The following is a 20,311-nucleotide window of genomic DNA, read 5'->3' as shown; positions in this document are numbered from 1 at the left end:
TAATCAGGATAATATATTATGGCATTAGTACTCAGGATAAGCGTGGGTGGAGACAAAAACACACAACAACATTTAACATGACGGCAAATGTCGGTCAAGATTCGATATTATTCAAATGACGCAGATACTACGCACAAGCCTTATAACGGATGTGAACAGATAATTTGCGCCTTATAAGTTTCACCACAATAGACAAGAGAAAGAGTAGGCAATCAGAATCAGAATCAGAATACTTTATTAATCCCGAAGGAAATTAGGGTTACAGCAGGCAGCACGCTAATGGCGCATGCGCACTTACAAAGGAACCTTCTGACCAACTTTACACAAACATCACATTGGGGAGACATGTCAGAAAGGTAGGCTGATAGGAAAAAAACAACGAAAATACATAACATGAGGTAAGAGGAGGAGAAAAAAAACTCCACTCAGACTGAGCTCCTAGTGGGAGAACAGTTTGATAACAGAAAAAACACCTCAGCACAAAATGACTATCAATACACCATAGAAACACAAGACAAGCAACAGGGGTGGGTAAAGGGTAAGAGAGAGCCGGTGTAGACAGCGCATCCGGTCCTGCAGCATGTCTGCGCTGGTCCAGTCGACTGCCATCTTCCCCGGTAGGGCACAAGCATGGAAGGCGTTTGGAAAGGGAGGGGGGATCAGTGTGTGCATATCAGTGTATGTGTGTGTGTGTGTGTGTGTGTGTCCAGAGTTCAGCTGAGACAGTGTCCTTCGCTCCGCCAGGCTAAGTAAACAGTCTTCCAGCCAACCCAGGTGGCCTTGCATGGAATGGGGGGAACAGTCTAAACACAGTCGTTTTTAGGGTGTTTTGTTCAGCTCCAGCCTTGAGACCGCAGCTGGTGCCGAAGGGGTCTCCGCATGAAGTGATGATGGTTTTTACTTTAGTGCGAACACCTCTTATGAATTTCAAAGCTGTTCTAACAGTCCAACACTGGTCTCTCAATCTCCTGTTGGAGAGCCGCGAGCTGATGTTATCCAAACTTACGTTCTGTGATGTTTTCATTCTTTTTGCTCAAAGAGCAGGTTCTGAGAACTCACGACCGCAGTGCACTTCCCCAAGATGTGATCGAATTTGCGTTCAAAGGTGTTATTCGAGCTAGCCCCTCCAGATGTAATCCAGTTTTTCACTCAGAGGTCTTGTTCTGAGTATTCACGGCAGCCGTGCGTTCTCCAAGATCTTCTGTGCGACCGCCTTCGTCAAGAGCAAGAGCAGTGTGTGTGTGTGTGTGTGCAACATTGGCATTTGTTTACTCAGATCCAAGGCAGGCCAAACCTCTGTGTTACAACCTTCAGAAATTCCTGCTGTATCGATACAAAAGACACACATTCACAATATATGGGTACACAAGTCTGTTTTATTTCAAAGTGTTTCAAACTTTACAGCATTGGCAGACCCAGTGTCCATCATCCCTGCATTTGGCACAGGTGAATTTGTGACATGTTGCACAGGTAAACATGCCACTTCTAAGCACTGAAGTCGAGAATATCTCTCGCTTTGCAGTATCTTTTGCAAGTTGAGGAAGTTCACACCGGACTTTATTCACGTGCCCAGTAATGTTGTTTTGCGCTGAAGTAGTCTGTGCGACAGTGACAGTGAAGTAAAGAAATTGTCCGTTGTGACGTTTCTCCCATCATCCAAAAACGGCTCCATCAGTTTCATGACCACGTTCTCTGCCAGCCTCTCTCCCTTCTGACGACTGGCGTCCTTTCCCAAGTAAGGATATGCGTTGCAGACATATTTGGTCTCCAAATCCGTGGCCATCCAGAACTTGATTCCAAATCTCTCTGGCTTGGTTGCGATATACTGTGTGAATGGACAAGGAACCTTGGTAGGGAACATCTGTTTATCTATGGTCATATGTTCTCCTGGAGTGAAACTCTTAGCACAGTTCTTGTTGAAGCATGTCCAGATGTCGGAGATCGCCGCAAATTTGTCTGTTTTCAGCTGTTTCAGAACATTTTGCTCTACATATTTGAGTTGTTTGCCATGCTTGGTAAGTCATTTTTTCAAAGATTGTTTCAATTATTATTATTAGCTTTTACTTCTGTGGCTCTTTGGAGTTTAGACAAAGCTATGTGAAAGGCATTAGCCATATTGCTCGCTGATAGCATAATATTCTGTTTTAGCTAGGTGGAAGGTATTGTTTGCGGGCAAATACTACAGTCCTGAAAAAAAGCTTACATGTGAATTTTCAGTCAAATTTTTGGTCAACTTAAATACACCTAAAACAATGTCTAGAATGTGAAATGTTGGTATAATGGTGCTACTTGAAGCCTGAAAACGATCTCCCATAAAAAAATGAGCAAACAGCAGTAGCAGATGTCCTGACTGGGTTCTACGTTAGCATCTAGATCCCTCCAGAGTTTTGTGCACACGGTTTAGGTAAAAATGAAAAAGGTTGAGGTTTTAAATTTAGTTCAGTATTACCTGTTGTCTGTGTCCTTGTCTTTTGGGAAAATACTTTACACAAGTAATGGCTCAAAAATTATTCCTTTTTTTTTTTACTATGATTATTTGTGATTATTTGTGCAATTAATTAGTGTCAACTAATTTTTAATCAATTTTTAATCAATCTCCACCAGTGTTGGTCAAGTTACTTGAAAAAGTAATCAGTAACTAATTACTGATTACTTCCCCAAAAAAGTAATCCCGTTACTTTACTGATTACTTATTTTCAAAAGTAATTAATTACTTAGTTACTTAGTTACTTTTTAAAAACACGATTTACAACCTGATAGAGGTGATAAAGCGATAGATCTTTCAGCCCAATTCTACTTTTTCTGCATAATCCATCATACAAAATGTAATCAAATGGAAAAGTCTCTTTTTTTTAACTTGTTTTATCAGTTTTAATCTTTTAACTTTATGCATCAAGTAAAAATTAAATTATATGCAACATTCTCTGACTTGAATAAATTAGTTTAACATTTAAACCTATTTTCTACACATTCCAGCACATAAAATAAAATATTTTTTGTGTTTACACTCAGTCTTTCAAGTAGATGCAAGTAAAACACAGCAGAAAATAAATAAAGTCAAAGACTCAGCGGTCCTGTTGCTCTATTTTCACCTGTAAAGCAGGACTGCGGTAGGCGGAGGTTTACCCTGGTGCAGGTGTGCCGTGGTCAATGGAAGAATCCGCGAGTTTCTCTGTGAATTTCCCATTACGTCATAGCGCACTCGGTGCTTGCTTGGAAGTTTAGGGGTTTTTTTCGCTGTAAAAAGAAGTTTTCTTCCCACGCACGATGGACGCTAATGTTTTTGTCACTTTTTATGGAATCAAACTCAAAGTAAGGTCAGTACTTCCACGCTTTAAACGCTGCACGCTCATACTCTCTCCCGCACTCGATATGTGATCCATTGTTGATCTGCACACAGCTGTTGTCACTAACGGCGCACTCGCTTACGTCACTGTCGTGAGACATTCTCGCAAAAAATCACAGTTTTAGTAACGCAGTAACGCAGCGTTCCTACGGGAAAGTAACGGTAATCTAATTACCGTTTTTGCAATAGTAATCCCTTACTTTACTCGTTACTTGAAAAAAGTAATCAGATTACAGTAACGCGTTACTCTCTGATCTCCACACAGAATATGCTGTGAATATGAAGATGGAATATGGGGGACAGCAGAAGTGCGTTGAAGTTCCACAAAGTGATGAATGAAGGACATGCATATTGTATTGAAGAAATAAGTGATGAGAATGCTGTTATTTGCATTTACCAGCTCATCTATGTCAAACAAAATTCTAATGAAAGTGAGAACATGTACACTGTTACATCTTTCAGAAAATGTTTTGAAATTGTGGTGCACAGTTCAGAATAAATGTTTTTCAAAAACCATTGCATCTTTTTAATAACTGTTTATTTCCAAAGGAATTTCTAGAAGTTCAGAACAGTAAAATTTCCACTTTTTAGAATTAATTAGAAGATAACTCTTATGTAGTTAAACTAAAATACTCTTTGAGAGTTAATATATAAACTCTTACCACCTAGTTAGCATTAGTAAATGTTAAATTATCAACTCCAGATAGATTTGGTGTTTAACACTAAATCAGAGTTAACGTACCAACTCTCCAAAAAGAGTTAAATTAACACTCTCTGATGTGGACCCATATAGACACTTTAATAGTGTTGAAATCTAATCTGACAGTGTTAATTTGGACATGCTGGATTTGCTGTGCAGTGACAAACCTTAGCAGACTCTGTGGGTCCAGCTTGCACAGTGAAGCACGAGCGATTTGCTACTGCACTGGGCATTCCAATGTCCTCCTCATCCACACAGTGCCATCTTTTGCCGTGTGGCTCAAACAGGGCTTTCCAGTACCACGGTGCCTCTTCCATGGAATCATGTTGGGTTCTTGTTCCGTCTCCTTTTCAGATTCTTCTGAGGAGGTATCAGTGGCCTGCTGGACAAATGAAACCTCTCCTCCATCAAAATCTGCTTTGTCCATTTCCTGAAGCCAGGCCAAAGCCTGTTGCACAGAGAGGTTCTTCCTGCGTGGCAGTGATACGGAGGCCATCCTGATGTGCGTTCTCAGAAATGTGAACAAGAAATGATTCTTCCGCCTGGTCGGTCTGCTTTTATGCACAGTACTGTGCTGTAGTCAAGCAATGCCTCTTCCTCACATACACAGTGACAATGGAACAATGGAAGATCTGTGCTGAGAGTCAAGGAAGGTGTGAATGTGTGTCTTTTATATTTGCAGGTCAGTCAATGTGTGGGATATTTTGTATAGATACGGCAGGCATTTCTGAAAGTTGTAACACAGAGGTTTGGCCTGACTTGGATCTGAGCAACTCTGAGTGAGCAAATGCAAATGTGCCAGGCCTCAAGGATAATGGGTGGTTTGCACAACAAAAGCTGGAGGAGAAACGAGCTGACGACCTGTGAAAATCTCAGCAGGGGTGATTAACACCTCGGGACTTGCACCAGAAAATAAAAAAGCCAGTAATTCTAGGAGGTGTTGGGTTGAGGGAAGTTACGCAAATTTGCACAGGTTTAGTAAATCTAGTGCTAGAGGCCGTTGGGCCTGTCAATCAGATCATGAGAGAGAGTCTGTAGGATAGCATGCGTGTGGTTGGCTGAGAGTGTTTGGGGGGTGGGTGTTAGAGAGTGTGCCTTTGGTCTATGCAGGGAAAAGGATCATGAAAAGGTGAAGAGAGAGTGACTTGTTTGTTTTGTTTTGATTCTGGAGAGAGCGTTTTCCCTGTTGTTTTGGCATTGGCTACGGTCCGCAGTTGACTGTGTTACTGTTCTTAATAAACAGCCAGTAAACGGAATACCTAATACCATCTTCTGTTGGAGGGACACTACAATATTAGTTAAAATAAAGCTGGTAACATCAGTAAAATCCATTAGTGTGAAAAACATATAGGCATAGTATATGTGGGTACAGTATATGCTAAAAATAGCTTTATTCAGCGTGTTGCAAGGTAGTCTGTGGACAACATGATGGCATCACAGTGTATAATTTAGACAGGGATGCTAAGAGGCCTTGGTGTACCTGCAAAGTTTGTCTCTCAGCTCCCAGTTGTGCACCAGAGTTAGTGGACAAAGAAACAAACACACATCACAGATGCTGTGAATTATAGGAAGGTGTATTATACTGACCGACTGGCCTCAAATGTCCATGAATGAGTCATGTGGCTTTTGTTAGAGACTAAAACTACAGGCCTGCTGCTCTTCTACCTACATTCTCACCATCCTCTGAATCGACCTTAGTTAATCTAACCAGTGCACACAAAAACACACCCAAACTTACTCTTGGAACTGATAATATCAGTTTTCAATAATTAGAAATAGTCATTTCTAATTATTGTCTTGACGCAGCTGTTTACTGTTATGCTATTTAAAACAAAACAAAACATACTATTCCAAGTTTCCAAAGAGGGGGATTGTGTTTGTCATGGTCCCTGCCACACAGCCAGTTCATGACAGTGTTTGAGTTTCTCATGCAAGTTAAAACTAACATCAGTGTGTTCACACCTCATGATTATTTTGTCCATTTGTGGGTAACACCTCCAGAGCTCTGCTGTTGTTTTGACCAAATTCATAACGAAAGACCTCCCACGCAAAAATTATTTGAGGATAACCGGTGTCATATGACTAAAAATTGTTCTTTCCCAGCTGCTAAACAAGTAAAATGTTTACAACCTGGACATAAAGATGGGCTCAACTGTTCAATTTCCACCTGTTTATGTCTACTGTTAACATGAATTCTGCTGTCTAATAAACACAGAATAAATAATATACGTTTTATTTAAAAGCACATTTCACACTGCATTATATAACGTACGTGGATTAGTGGGCTTTAGGATAAATTGCACGAGGCTATCATTTAACTGTGTATGTTTCTGCTGCACAAAGAATAACCAAAAAATTTCTAATATCATACATCCATTTTTAGGGTCTGGAGATAAGAAAATTATACAAATAATAATCATGACCAGAAGACAAAAATAGCTGGAGTGTTTATGGTAATAATGACCTCATTATTGGTCACAGTTGCTTTTAAAGATGGCTGTGGACAGGAAGTGTACTCTGGCTTCAGTAGAGACAAAACTACAGCATCTGCACATTTACACATTTACACAAATAGAATAACAACACACATTAGTTAGCTCTGATAGTGTCACTTTGGTTAAAGAAAAAAGGGATAAACATCACTCTTTTTTTTCTTTTTTTTTCTTTACATATGCCTAATGGTCTAATATGATCCGCCCACACACAAAAAACCCCAGTGAAGTCATGCTTTGGTGGAACATACTTATGTCTACATTTATATCTATGACACTCGAGTATGTGCCATTTCAGAGTCAAGAGTGAGAGAACGGGAGACAAGAAAAGACAGAATAAAGCACAATGGCTGGATTAAAACTGGCTAACATTTATGTGTTTGTGATACTAATGCTGCCATTAGCAGGTAAGGAAACATTTAACATATCTTTAAAAAAAAATATGAGTCTGTATTTTTTTTTAGTTCAAATTTTGCAGTAGTGACAAGATTTCTATGTACCACTATCCTAGTGATGCCACTTTTTTCAAAAAACAGATCTTCAACAGACTTAATCAGACAGACTGTTTTTTAGTCAAAAAGAATCTCACAGCTGAGTGTTTTGGTCTTTGCGCCTCAGTCAATTCAGATCAGAAGAAGCAGTTATGCATCTGTCTGTATTAACAGCGGGTATGTCCTTCGAAACTGTTTGCACATTGAATGGTCTGAAACGTTACAGTAATAAGACAGCATCACGATAAGGAAATTTAAAGCTAAGTCTACAGCAGGGGTGTCAAACATAAGAACTGACCCACCACAGACTGTCCCACTGTATGGCTTTGGAAAATGTAAAGGAAGGCATACAGAAGGCATTTTGGACTTTTAACTGTATTTTCGTAAGTTCTGCGTCTTTTCATACTGATAAAGACCTTTCCCCATTGCCATTTATACTACACTGAATAAATAAGACATAGTTGAACAATGAAATGACAGAAAGTTTCCATTTTTCACAATCTACTATAGAAATTTCTGTGAAGTCTGACGATGAGCTAACAAAACTTTTTCCTTTAATTTTATATTATTTCTTAAACCTTAAGCTCAAAGAGTCATGCTGACAGCCCTCTTTCATTTACAATAGCAGCATTACTTTATCATGTGGAAAAACAGGTGTATTGTTATATATATTAAATATATATCAGTGTTTAAATGTGTTAAACTTCTTTACACTTACACAAAGGCTACAGTGGTCCTTTGTTTATCGTGGGAGTTATGTTCTAAAAATAACCCGCGATAGGGGAAATCCACAAAGTAGCCAACTTTTACTTTTACAGTTATTATAGATGTTTTAAGGCTGTAAAACCCCTAACTACACACTTCATACACTTTTCTCAGACAGGCATGAACATTTTCACGTTTCTCTCTTGTTTAAACACTCTCAAAGTTCAAACCTTCGTAGAAAAATACATCCAGTATTATAGAATGAAACCAAAGATCAAAGCCTGTTTTCAGGTCCAGAACATGGGAATAGAGCAGCTGCGAGAGAATTCAACATTAATGAATCAATGGTACAGAAATAGACGAAGCAAGAAGAACGAGTTGAGTAAAGTTTGACTTATATCACTGCTTATGTCACGCCTTATAACCCGATGTGTCTTATGGTCTGAAAAATACGGTAACTTTTAGCTTCCTTTAGCATGTCCAGAAGTCCAACTTATTGTGTGATGGTTAGCATCTTCCTCTGCCTTTTGGGTGCTACCGCAGGTGTCTTTGACAGTGCAAAACATTTTGTCGACATTGTTGTGTTTGTTGGGGAGGAAACTTACAAACATACAGTACAGCACTTCAGTCTCACTGCCAGCGATCAAAGATTTATGTAAATTTGACAAGCTGAATGCATTCTGTGCTGGACAGGAGACACGGCATGGAGGATGCTCTACAGATAATGGTCTACAGCCGATCAGGACGCAGAACACAATGCGATGTAAAAAAAAAAAAAAAAGCATGCAAAATTGCACCAAAAAAATCCGCGAAATAGCGAGGCCGCAAAAGGTGAAGTGAGGGACCACTGTAATTTCACTGGTCTGGTCCACTTAAGATCAAAGTGGGCTGTATGTGGTCCACCATTTCAAATGAGTTTGACATCGTTGGTCTCCAGAGTAAAAGTACAGAAACTTTTACAGGTAGTGATGTGAGACAGGAATCGAATACCAGGTTTTATATGCCAGAACTTCTAATCTAATGAAGAATGAAGACAAAAGTTTTACGTTTGTATGTTTTTTATTTGTTTGTTTTGCTTTGCTTTTCTCTTTTCCTCAGCAGCAGGAACTCACCCCTACCTGTCTGTTAGGATTGGAAATGAAATCACGTTGGCTTGTCAAAACAGAGAAGACTTTAATAAAAGCTGTAACAGTACTACCTGGCTATTTGGTGCTTCCCGAAGTTTCATAACAGTGCCACTGTTTGAACATGGGAAGATTCACAATGACGCCAGATCTAAGTCAGGCAGACTGAGTGTCACAGAAAACTGTTCTCTGGTTATAAAGAACATCACATCACTGGATGACGGTCGTTATAACTGCAGACAGTTCATATCAGGAAAACAAGTTTCAAACTTTATGGTTTTTCTGTCTGTTTTTAACAGTGAGTATTTCTATCATAATATTTTTGCCTTAAACTGTTTCAAACATTACAATAATTATAATTAGAGGAAGGTCATTAACTCTAAAGTGACTGATAAAGTCTACTTTTGGCTTCTCTCGTATTCACAAAAGGTCACCGCAGGAGACAATTCGTATTTGATTTGGCAGATTTAAAGCCAGATGATCTCGAACTACCAATCTTTCACTTATTAAGCAGATGTGCAAATCCAACCTTTATTTAATTATGTGTGATTTACACACAAACATATAAAGATTTATAGATTCTAATAGCTTCATAAACAGGAAGCAAAAACTCAGAGGAGAATCTAATTCATTGTTCTAAATTATGCTTTACCTATAGTGCTGTATGTTTTTGTCATGATAACTTTCTTCTTCTGTCTTCTTCAAACTTATTAAATAATCATTTTAATTAAAGTACCCAGAATGAACTTTGTTTTTCTTTCTTTTTTATCAGCAGCAGGAATCCCACCATCCAATTTCACCAACAACGTGAGACATGAAGGTGAAGTGCCTTTGTTTTGTGCAAGTAGTGCAGCATTACTATTGCTTATCTATGAGCAGGAATTCAGAGCTGTAGGAAGGGCCTTGAAATTGAGGGTGATAAAGTGAGTGTGTGTGTGTATGTGTGTGTCAGTCACAAACACAGGTGAGCAAATTATGAAACCATAAAAGAAGAAAAAACATTTAAAAGTATACCAGTCTTCCAACTACAAGGTTTCTCAAGACACAACAGTGAAAATATAGAATAAATCTATTTGTGCATAGCTGACAAGAAAACTTTAAAGTTTATATAGTTAAGTTTAAATAAGTTTATATAGTTCACTAAATTGAAAATTAAAAAACTGAAACTAAATGTAAAAAACATTAAAGGGAACTAACTAAAAATGTTTTAAAAAGTGTGCAAAATGTCTTGCAGGACATTTAGCTGGGAATATGTATTGGCTGATAGGTCATTTTGAAAAAAACAAAAAACAACCCCCCCCCCCCCCAAATCAAAACAGCTAAATCACATATTTTAGAGAAAAAATAAGAATAGTAGTTTTATGTAAAGAGTTTAAATACCTTTATAAATTTTGCATTTGGCAGGGGGTCCTTGATGTCTGCCTTTTGCATTTCCCATTTCCTATAAATATCACTTGCACTGTCAAAATGCAGCAGACTTTAATGCTAAATGTAACAGTAAAACCTGGACCTTTGTTGGTTGAGTAAGTAATACATCAGCGACACTGTCACTGGATCAAATCACTGGATGACAGTGATTACCGCTGCAGGGAGTTTTTATCAGGAAAACAAGTTTCAGACTCTGGGGCTCTCCTGTCTGTTTCTAACAGTTAGTGTTTCTATAGTGATGTGTGAACCTTCAAACATTACAGTAATTATGATTAGAGTGAGGAAGTTAAGTGTAAAGCCACTGATAAAGGTTACTTTTGACACTCCTTGTGTCACTACAGGGGTCACCACAGCTGGTAGCTCAACATATTTGATTTGGCAGATTTTAATACCAGATTCCACCCTGATGCAACCCCCTCTGATCTCCAACCAAAGATCTTTCCCTTTTTATGCAAATGTCTAAACCACACTGATACAATTATGTTGTTATTACTCACAAGAATAGACTTTTTTTTTTTTTTAATTAAGAGCCTTAAAACAGGAGACAGAAAATGAGATTGAAGAATATTTGTTTAAATTTTCAGTTTTGGACCCTGATGCTTGACCTATGATACTGTATGTGTTTATCGTTATGCATACAATGTCTTTTTTTTTCAAGCATGAACATTTCCAAATTTGAATCTAAACTTCTGCTCACTTTTGTGAGCAAAATGTGAACAGTTGATACATACATAAATATTAGGGGTGCAACGATATTCGTATCGATATTGAACCGTTCGATACAGTGCTTTCGGTTCGGTACGCATATGTATCGAACAATACAACATTTGTAATTTATTTTATCAATTTTCCTTCTGACGATGCTGTCTGTGTTGAGCGCTCAGTGAATCTGCGTTCGACTACTCCGCCTAGGCTGCACTGTCCAGTGCAGATCCACTGAGCGCTCAACACAGACAGCATCGTCAGAAGGAAGAGGGCAGGGCACCTCCCCCACCCTCATTCAGATCTGGCGTTTGGAATTATTTTGGTTTTCATGTGACGTATGACCCTGAAGGTAAGCGAGTCATGGACTAAAGTAAAACAGTATGTTGGATGTGCCACGCAATGCTCAATTACATGGGTGGGAGCTAGTGTGTTAGCGCAGTTAGCTCGTTAACGTGTTGGCCGTCTAGCCCCATACACGGAGCTATCGGCGGTAGCTCGTTAACGGAGATTTGCCGTGTTGTGGCGTTAAGGTCATTTCAACGAGATTAACCTGAAAGCACTAGTGGGAACACAACGAATATGACTGCACATTTACGCCGACATCATCCTAGTGCAAAGACAAGTGGAAGCAGACAAAAAAAAGCAAGCATGCTACTAACTTTAGCCGAGTCATTTAGACAGCTGTTAGCACATGATTCTCCTTATGCTGCTGAGAATATAGCCCAGAAGAAGCGGATAGTATAGCTTTTATTTTGGAAAGAGCCATTTCTCTGTAATAAACTCTCTTTTCCAAAGATGAGTGATTCCTCAATCAGATACAGGGCTTGCAATATCGCTAGCCCGACGTCCCGGAGCTAGCGATTTTTTCAGTCGGGCTACCAAAATCTATCTCTTCCCTGCCCGTCGGGCTATTGTAGGAAAAATATATGTCAATGCTTTTGCATTCTTTCAGAAATGTAGCTGGGTAATTATGTCATTGGCATCGGTGAGCCACTGTCAATATGTGACATATTGAAGTCGCGTTTGAATTTGCGCTTGTTTTTTTGCTTTCACTTTGCAATCGTGCGAACTGTGTATAGAGAGCGACAGCACTGATCTGTGAGTGATGATAATTTGTGCACCAATTCCTCTGACATCGTCTTATTAATCGTTAGCTTACTATGCAAACATGACGCAGCAAGCTTAAACATGTGAGAGGTTGATCGCGCAGAGAATCGCTGAGCTTATGTGAGTGAGCGTGTAAAAGCATTTCAGTTCTGCTGAGCCAAATAAGACAGGTCAGGGTGAAGAAGTGACAGCCAAAGAAAAGCTTACCACAAAACGGAGAAGTTATGACAAATCAGACTATAAGGCAAAAAGAAAGTGCAGCTTTATGGTTTCATGGACAAAAGAATTTCTGTGGCTGCAATATGATGAGCTAAATAACCAGGGCTGCACATAAGTGGTCCGCAGGTGCGCATTCGCTGTCAAAATAAAAAACACGCACAAGGGTTAGGGTTAAATTTAAAAACTGTACTTTTGAGTTAAAATATATATTTATAATTTTAATAAATGACAAATTAAAAATGCATGAACATTTTTTGTATCGAAAAAATATCGAACCGTGACACCAAAGTATCGAACCGAACCGAACCGTGAATTTTGTGTATCGTTGCACCCCTAATAAATATGTATGTATCAAATATATTTATACATAAATATGTATAAAGTTATGGTGCAGAGATATATGTGTGAGTACACACACACACACACACACACACACACACACACACACACACACACACACACAGTTTTGTCTGGTTTAATCATATCTGCATATTCCTAGATTGTAAAACTAAATATCAGATATTTTATTTTTCTGGTATTCTTGACATCTTTAGAAAAGGACTCAGCAAGCACAAGAACAACAGCATCATCAACAACTACAGCAAAACCCAAATCAGAAGGATCTATATCAAGCGCAACAACTACTCAAGCACCCACAACAGCAGTTGTAACAACATCACCCTCAACAACAGTCATCAACAGTAAAACAACTATAACAACAACCAAAACTAAATCACCCATGACAACAACCTTTACTAAATCAGTTACAACAACAACCACAGTTGTTGAATCCCTGATGACAAAAAATACAACTACATCGATTGTAATAAGAACCAAAGCTATATCCCTGGGGACAATAAGAATAACTACATCAAATACAACAGTGACCACAATTAAATCACCTACGAAAACAACCACATTTAATTCAACTACAACAATAACCTCAACTAAATCACACACGACAAGAAACACGACAGAATCAACTACAGCAACAACTACAATTAAATCGGCTCGAGCAGCTCAAGAATGCCCAAATGCAGGTCAGTACAGTTTTTCAAATCCTGCCAACATACTGAGCTCTGGTTCATAATAATGTCATGTTTCATTGTTTCACTTATGAACTTTACAGTTCAGTCCAACATCATTCTGATCGTTGTAGCCGGTGGGTTTGCTGTACTGTTTATAATGATTGCTATCGTCATATGGAAAATAAGTAAACGTAAGAATGGTATATTTACAATTTATAAACAAAAATGTTTTTACAAGTCAGTCAGTATTGAACTGAAATGTGTCCTTTTCTATGTTTTTAGTGAAAAAATCACCGACAAGTGGCAACATTGTGAGTTTTCAAATTAAATAATCAGGGTTTTAAAGAATAATGACAACTTTTGTGAATTCTTTTATTTTCTCTATCCATCATTTTCAGTAATAAACTTAAACTAAACTATGTTTGTCCAGGAAATGAGCACAGACAACTGCCATGTACCAGGAACCAGTCAAGAAAGGGTGAGATTATGCACCAGTGCAAATTCACGCTTGTTTCATATTTACAAGTACAAGACTGAGTACAAGTATTTTTTACTCGGGTGACAGAGCACATGTATTTTTTTCTCTAAGTGTGTTTAAGTGTTTATTTGTTACGTTTCTTACTCTTATCTCACAGGCTCACAGTAAACGTCAGGAAGGTGATGTGGCGACCAACAGGAGAGTCAGAGTTTCCTACGCCTCTTCTGCAGCTTCCAGTGATAGCAGCAGCATCTACGCCACCATGAAAAGAATCTAATGGTCCAGAATTCGAATGAGAAAACTAGCAAATGAAACTTTTCATTTGTTTAACTACATTAAGAGAGATTTTCTGCATATCTGCTATGTTTTTTACATCAGCAGTCTCCAACCTTTTTTGCGCCATGGACCGGTTTATGCCCGACAATATTTTCACGGACCAGCCTTTAAGGTGTCGCGGATAAATACAACAAAATAAAACTAGTACCGGTACCGAAAAAAAGAAAATGTATTCATAAACTATACATTTCACACCTGAGCCTCAACTCTCGCGGCTCGGTACCAAACGACTCACGGACCGGTACCGGTCCGAGGCCCGTGGGTTGGGGACTGCTGTTTTACATAACAGTTATATATTCCAGATATTTTAACCCCTGTTTTTGCAGTGTTTTTTTCCTATCTTACATTACATAAATACCATACATACATATCGTTTGATAATCAGTCTTTAGCTTTTCATATTCACATCTTAACATTTGCACTGACCTTTTTCATATTTAAGCATTCATAATTATTTGTTATAGTTACAAGTATTAGTAGTATTACTTAGTAAAATTTAATTTTCAGTAGTATATATTATTCAATATTTAGTAATATTCAATATCATGCCTGAAATTCATTATATAACCTTCATAATTTATTTTTGTCTAGTTTTATCTAATTAACAATCTAAAAGTACATTTTCATTTACATTAAAATGTGCTTAATTCTTTTTTTAAACATCAACCAAAATGTTTTTTTAATTTATTTTATATTTTTCAGATTTACGAATAGATTAAATACAGTAATAGTAATAGCTGTAATACTGTGACATCAAGAGTTATGACCAGCATAATCTTAATGAAGTATACATTTGTAAAATTTCTTTCTTATATTGCAGTATATTGTATTTTTTAATAGTAGTAGTATGCAGTTATATACAATCAATATGCAAATGCTTTCAGGTGCATCTTTTTATTTTTAAGATTAATTCACATAGTTGCCATTTAATCTCACTTTGTCGCAGGTTTATGCTGTGACTTTCGTACATGAAGTCACAATCTCTCATGTATCAGAAATATTAATCAATAATGTTTTGTGTTGTTGGTTATGATGTTCTTTCTGAGTTTAATAAAGCATTTTAATGTTCAGCATTTTTTTTTCAAATAAACACAGATATTGAAAACAATGATTTTCACATACAAGGTCTTGAATAATCAGGCCCAATCTAAACACCTCATCTTATAACCCAGTAGACCGCTTCACTCTAAAACTGCAGGCTTCTTGTGGGTCTTAGAGTATTTAAAATTAGAATGGGTGGCAAAGCCTTCATCTTTCAGGCTCCTCTTCTGTGGAACTAGCTTTCAATTTGATTTTGGAGGCAAACACTATCTCTGCTTTTAAGATTAGGCTTACAACTTTCCTTTTTGACAAAGCATGTAGTTAGGGCTGGATCTGTTAGGTGTGGCTGTGTGCAGGCAGGAATAGGACCCAAGGTGCAGACTCCGGAGACAGACGTGAACTCAAAAAAGGCTTTAATTTAATACTCAAAATATAACAAAACTAAAAAAACTCAAAACAAACTTAAACTAGAGAAATGACAGAACACACAGCTAAGAAAACGGTAGATCGCGACACGGACACAGAGAAACACAGGGCTTAAATACACAGAGGGAGCAATCAGGGAATGGGTAACAGGAGGGAAACACAGCTGGGGCAAATCAGAACTGACGAGACCAAAGAAGCATAAACTGAACACACTGAGAAAAGACAGAGACCTTCAAAGTAAAACAGGAAACACATAACACAGACTGAACAAAGACACAGACTCACATGCAGGCACTACAAAGGGAACAGAGACGTGGGAACAGGGCAGACAAACACTGACTGAACACGGGGATATAGGAACTTAAGATACACATAGACGCGAACTAGACAAGGGGATGCAGGTGATAGGGGAGACAGAGCAACTAAAGACGACAGAGACATAAGCCATAAGACGGAACTCAAAGAAACCAAAAACTAGGAAGTATAAATAATATCAAAAACTCAAAAACCCTGGGTCGACGACCCAGGCATCCTAACAGGATCAGGTGACCCTGAATCCTCCCTTTGTTATGTTGGAATAGGTGTAGGCTGCTGCACTGAATATTTCTTCTTCAGTCACCTTTTCCACTCATTATGTGTTGATACACCTCTCTGTATTTAATTATTGGTTATTATTAATCTCTGGCTCTCTTCTTCCCGTGAGCCCAACCAGTCACAGCAGAGCCTGGTTCTTCTGGAGGCTTCTTCCTGTGTCTACAGAGAATACATGTCATATTTTTTGTAATAATGTGGAAGAGGGAATAACAAGCATATATATTTCATTATAAAATCTTTAACAGTATATGCTCCGCTAGATTTAATCAGTACATTTTATAAAGAGACCGTATAGATCTGACTGATCTGATGCTGAAATAGTAATCATTACAATATGCAAAATAAGTTCAGAACCAAACTGTAAACACAAAATCAAGATAGAACACACGTTGTTCTGGGTGAACAATGTTAACAATTCAATACTCAATTCAGTTTCACACAGCTGCATTTATATGTTGCCAACTCCTTTTATATATTATGTAACAAAGTTTGGATATAACACAGTTTAGATTTGCAGAAGTGTAAATCTATGCTGACACATAGTAAAGCATGCACATATGAAGTAAAACCTCAGCAATCAAACGATGAACTATAGGCAGCACTTGGCAGAGGTAGGAAGAAAAAAAAGAAGTTCTTTTAACAAGAAGTAATCTTCAGCAGAACCAGGCTCAGGGAGGGGCCGCTACGTGCCATGAAGGGAAAATGTAAGGAGAGCCAGGAGAAATACACAATCACCATTGGAAGAGAAAATAGGAAAACTCAGTGTGAAGTGTGAATTAATGTTTATACTGCATCAATGCAAAGGACAGAATTTGAATGAGATGAATGGAATAAACTGTGAAAGAGATCAGTTTAGTTTGTATTAGTAGTGAAAATCCCATCTTATCTTTTCATAAACACTTTTTCTGAACCTCAGTGGAAAATGTCAAGGAAAGGTGTGACTCTGACAAAAGTTAGAATGGATTGTTTCAGTGTAACTGAAGATGTTGGTGTGTCAGTTGACTGTCTACACTTGGGTTAAGCCTAAATGCATAGTATTGTATTTACAACAAACGGAGGTTTCTATCTTCTGAATCATCTGTAGATTGTGGGTATGCTGAATGCACTAGTCAGATGCATGTCTGAATTACCCTGATTAAATGAATACAACACTGGAGATTAAAAATATCCTTACAAAGCTCCTCGTGGTGCCGCAGGTTTCTTTCGGAGTCTCAAACTGATTTTTCTTGCTTAAAGAAGAATCAAGGAAACACCACCCCTTCTACCTATTTCATTAGCAGCTTCTTTTATATAAATGATTTCTTGTTTAGAATTAATTACATCAGCCCACTGTGTCTCACAAGGGGACAGCACACAGTTTAACATTTGAAGGGTTAAGGATCAGGCTATCAGATGGTGATAGAAGCAGTTCATCATCTGAAACCCCAGATGGCAGAGCAATTCGGAAGTGCTGCAGAAGGAAGGTGAAGAAGATGAAGACTTCCATCCTGGCCAGCCTTGCTCCGGGACAAACCCTGCGACCTGAAATACAAAACAAAAAAATATACTAGATTATATCTGTGAGTAGACTGGGTCTTGACAAGAAGTTGATTACAAACCTGCAGAAAAAAACCATGAAGGCATCACGCTGGATAAACTTTCCATCTTTGTCCAGGAAGTGTTCCGGATAAAAAGTGTACGGTTTCTCCCATTTACTCTCATCAGACAGAACAGAAAACAGGAAAGGATACACAGCTGTCCCCTGTTGAATACACAAACCTTTATTTCTTGCATTTTTTAATATATATTCACAGAATATTACACAAAACTCATATATTGTTTTTACATGCGACTTAAAAGTAAAATTGCATCTGGGACAAACAAGTTTTGGATGAAAACATTTTTAGAACTTAAAAATGCAAATAACTGATTGATGAAGACTGAAGAGTGTATAAAACATTGATTTTCATAATAATTTGGATAATCACATACTAACTGATCAGAGGAAGAATCCCTCACTCTGCTTTGTTCCACATCTGTGACGATGTTTTAGTAATCAAATCTCTGATCATTTGTTAAGCTGTAATATACAATAAACACATCATTTGTGTTCTGATATATTTTACCTTCTTAATGAAGTGACCCCTAAAGAGGTCCTGAACTGATGGAACTTCTTTAAGATTCTTCAAGACATTTAAAACCTTTAAAATTCAGAAAAAGGTGTTAAAAATCACTTCTTTGAGAAATTTTATTTTTTGACTAAATTTCTCGAAATTTAAAGGAGTGAAGTTGTTTTCTCTCCACAGCCATTAATCAGCTTTTACCTTTGAAGGGTTTAAAAGCTTCCAAAAGGTAATGACACTCCTCAATGATTTTGTCCTTCAGCTTCATCATCGTAAACTGCCTCATCTTTTTTCCATGATTCACCATTAGCCCATACAATACCTGATTTGATCAAAACAAATTTCAATGACATACACATGGCAATATATATTTTCAAATTATGATGCACAACAGGAAATGTATTTGCCATAATCTTGTCTTTTTAATTACTCACCCTGTCCTCGAAATAGCTCATCCATAATTGGTATTGGATCCCTTTCTCCAAATGCTTCAGCATAGTCAACAAGTGCCTCCTTTACTGTGTTGTATCCTAACAGGAACACTACTTTTTTGGTTCCCAGATAGATGGTGAAAATTGATCCATATTTTTTGGATAACTACAAACAAAAAAACACCTTAACCCATCCATGCTTATCATACATTACAGTATGACCCTGTAACATTCACTAACGTCACATATATTCTCTTCAGGTCCAGCTGCAGCAGGTTCCCAATTAAAGGAAGTGGTGTGGGTCCAGGAGGCTCTTTTCCATCCTTTTGGGTGTGAAAAATGTTGGAGGAATGTAAATAGAACAGTAGAAAGACTGTCAGAGCTGCAAGTAAAACAACTGAATAAATGGACTCGAGGAAAACATGTAATATCTCCATGGCTTAAACACAGATGAGTTTGAACTGAAAGACACGATGACTGGGGGTTATGATGAACACAATAGGAATGAGACACGGTTCAGAAAACCTAACTCATATTACTGTACTTTGGTCTGTGCTAACTGATTAGGAAACAGGGGATGATTGACACATTCACTTAGTGTTCTACATCTTAGACTGTTGTTTATTGTCATTGTATCAGTTTAGCCCAAGATGTCCATTAATGTGTCACTGTCTTTTAGTTAATTTGTATCTGTTAGTTCTTTAAACACAAACGGGCATGTCTTTAAAAAAATAACTAGTTGTTCTTTAAGAGGGACAGATGGTTCAAATGTCAGCGTGACATTTCAGGCAGGTGACATTGACACCTAAGTTTGTGAATGTGTTTACTTGAAAACAAGGCAACATAGGAGCTTCAAGTTGATACGATGGGTGTAGCTACTAAAGATTTCAGGTGAGTGTAAATGTCAGTGACTTTGACATAAAGTTCAGAGGTCAAGTTTTCTGAAAAAATCATGAAAGCCATAACTCAAGAAGATTTTGAACTCAATACCGTAGCCGTATGTACAATAAATCTTGGATGAGTTTTCTGAAAATTTTGTAGATGTCAAAAAATTACTTTTCAACAAAATGCAATAGGATTTTGAAATTTAGATCATAGGATCAGCTCCTAAGATTCGTGGACGAGTTTGAATCTCAGTGACCTCGACTTCAAGGTTGAAAAGAAAAGTCAGAGTTTTTCTTAAAATCTTTTGAATGCAACAACTCAAGAATGAGGTGACGTAGGATTATAAAATTGATACCAGAGGTGTGCCTACTAAGAGGTTGAGGGGTAACATTGGTGGCTGCCAGTAGTTTTCAGATCATCGTTGTTGAAAATTTTTCACTGAAAATTATTTTACTGCATTTGAGTCTTGTTTCATCTCATCGCAAACCAGGCATAAAATGAAAAATTTCTAAAACTCTGAAAACATTTAAGTACATTTTTAAAAGTAGCAATTTAGTAGCTTTGTAAATGCACTAGAGTAGATTTCACAGGTATTTTCTTCATGCTACATGTCTATCCGCACGTTATTCTCAGCAGCTCTGTGTTTTATTGACTTTATTGGCAGCTCTCTGTC

The 20,311-nt window shown here is 37.8% G+C and overlaps 1 long non-coding RNA gene and 1 pseudogene across 1 annotated transcript; both read right to left on the bottom strand.

Annotated features, from left to right (window-relative positions):
• Positions 1-17,670: 17,670 nt before the first annotated feature.
• On the bottom strand, positions 17,671-18,340 carry LOC146618098 (uncharacterized). Its single transcript, XR_014906872.1, has 3 exons — positions 18,326-18,340; positions 17,819-17,961; positions 17,671-17,741 (listed from the first exon to the last, which is right to left on the bottom strand). It is a non-coding gene; the product is annotated as an uncharacterized LOC146618098 (long non-coding RNA).
• Positions 18,341-18,512: 172 nt separating this feature from the next.
• Positions 18,513-19,190, bottom strand: LOC146618097 (cytochrome P450 2K1-like; annotated as a pseudogene).
• Between the last annotated feature and the right edge of the window lie 1,121 nt (positions 19,191-20,311).

The sequence above is a fragment of the Diplotaxodon limnothrissa genome, linkage group LG15 (assembly GCF_057381915.1).
Source record: "Diplotaxodon limnothrissa isolate DT_005_m linkage group LG15, D_limnothrissa_male_GT1.1, whole genome shotgun sequence".
Lineage (NCBI taxonomy): Eukaryota > Metazoa > Chordata > Actinopteri > Cichliformes > Cichlidae > Diplotaxodon > Diplotaxodon limnothrissa.
Note: the sequence above shows the minus strand (reverse complement) of the source record. Positions and strands in the feature narration are given on the sequence as shown.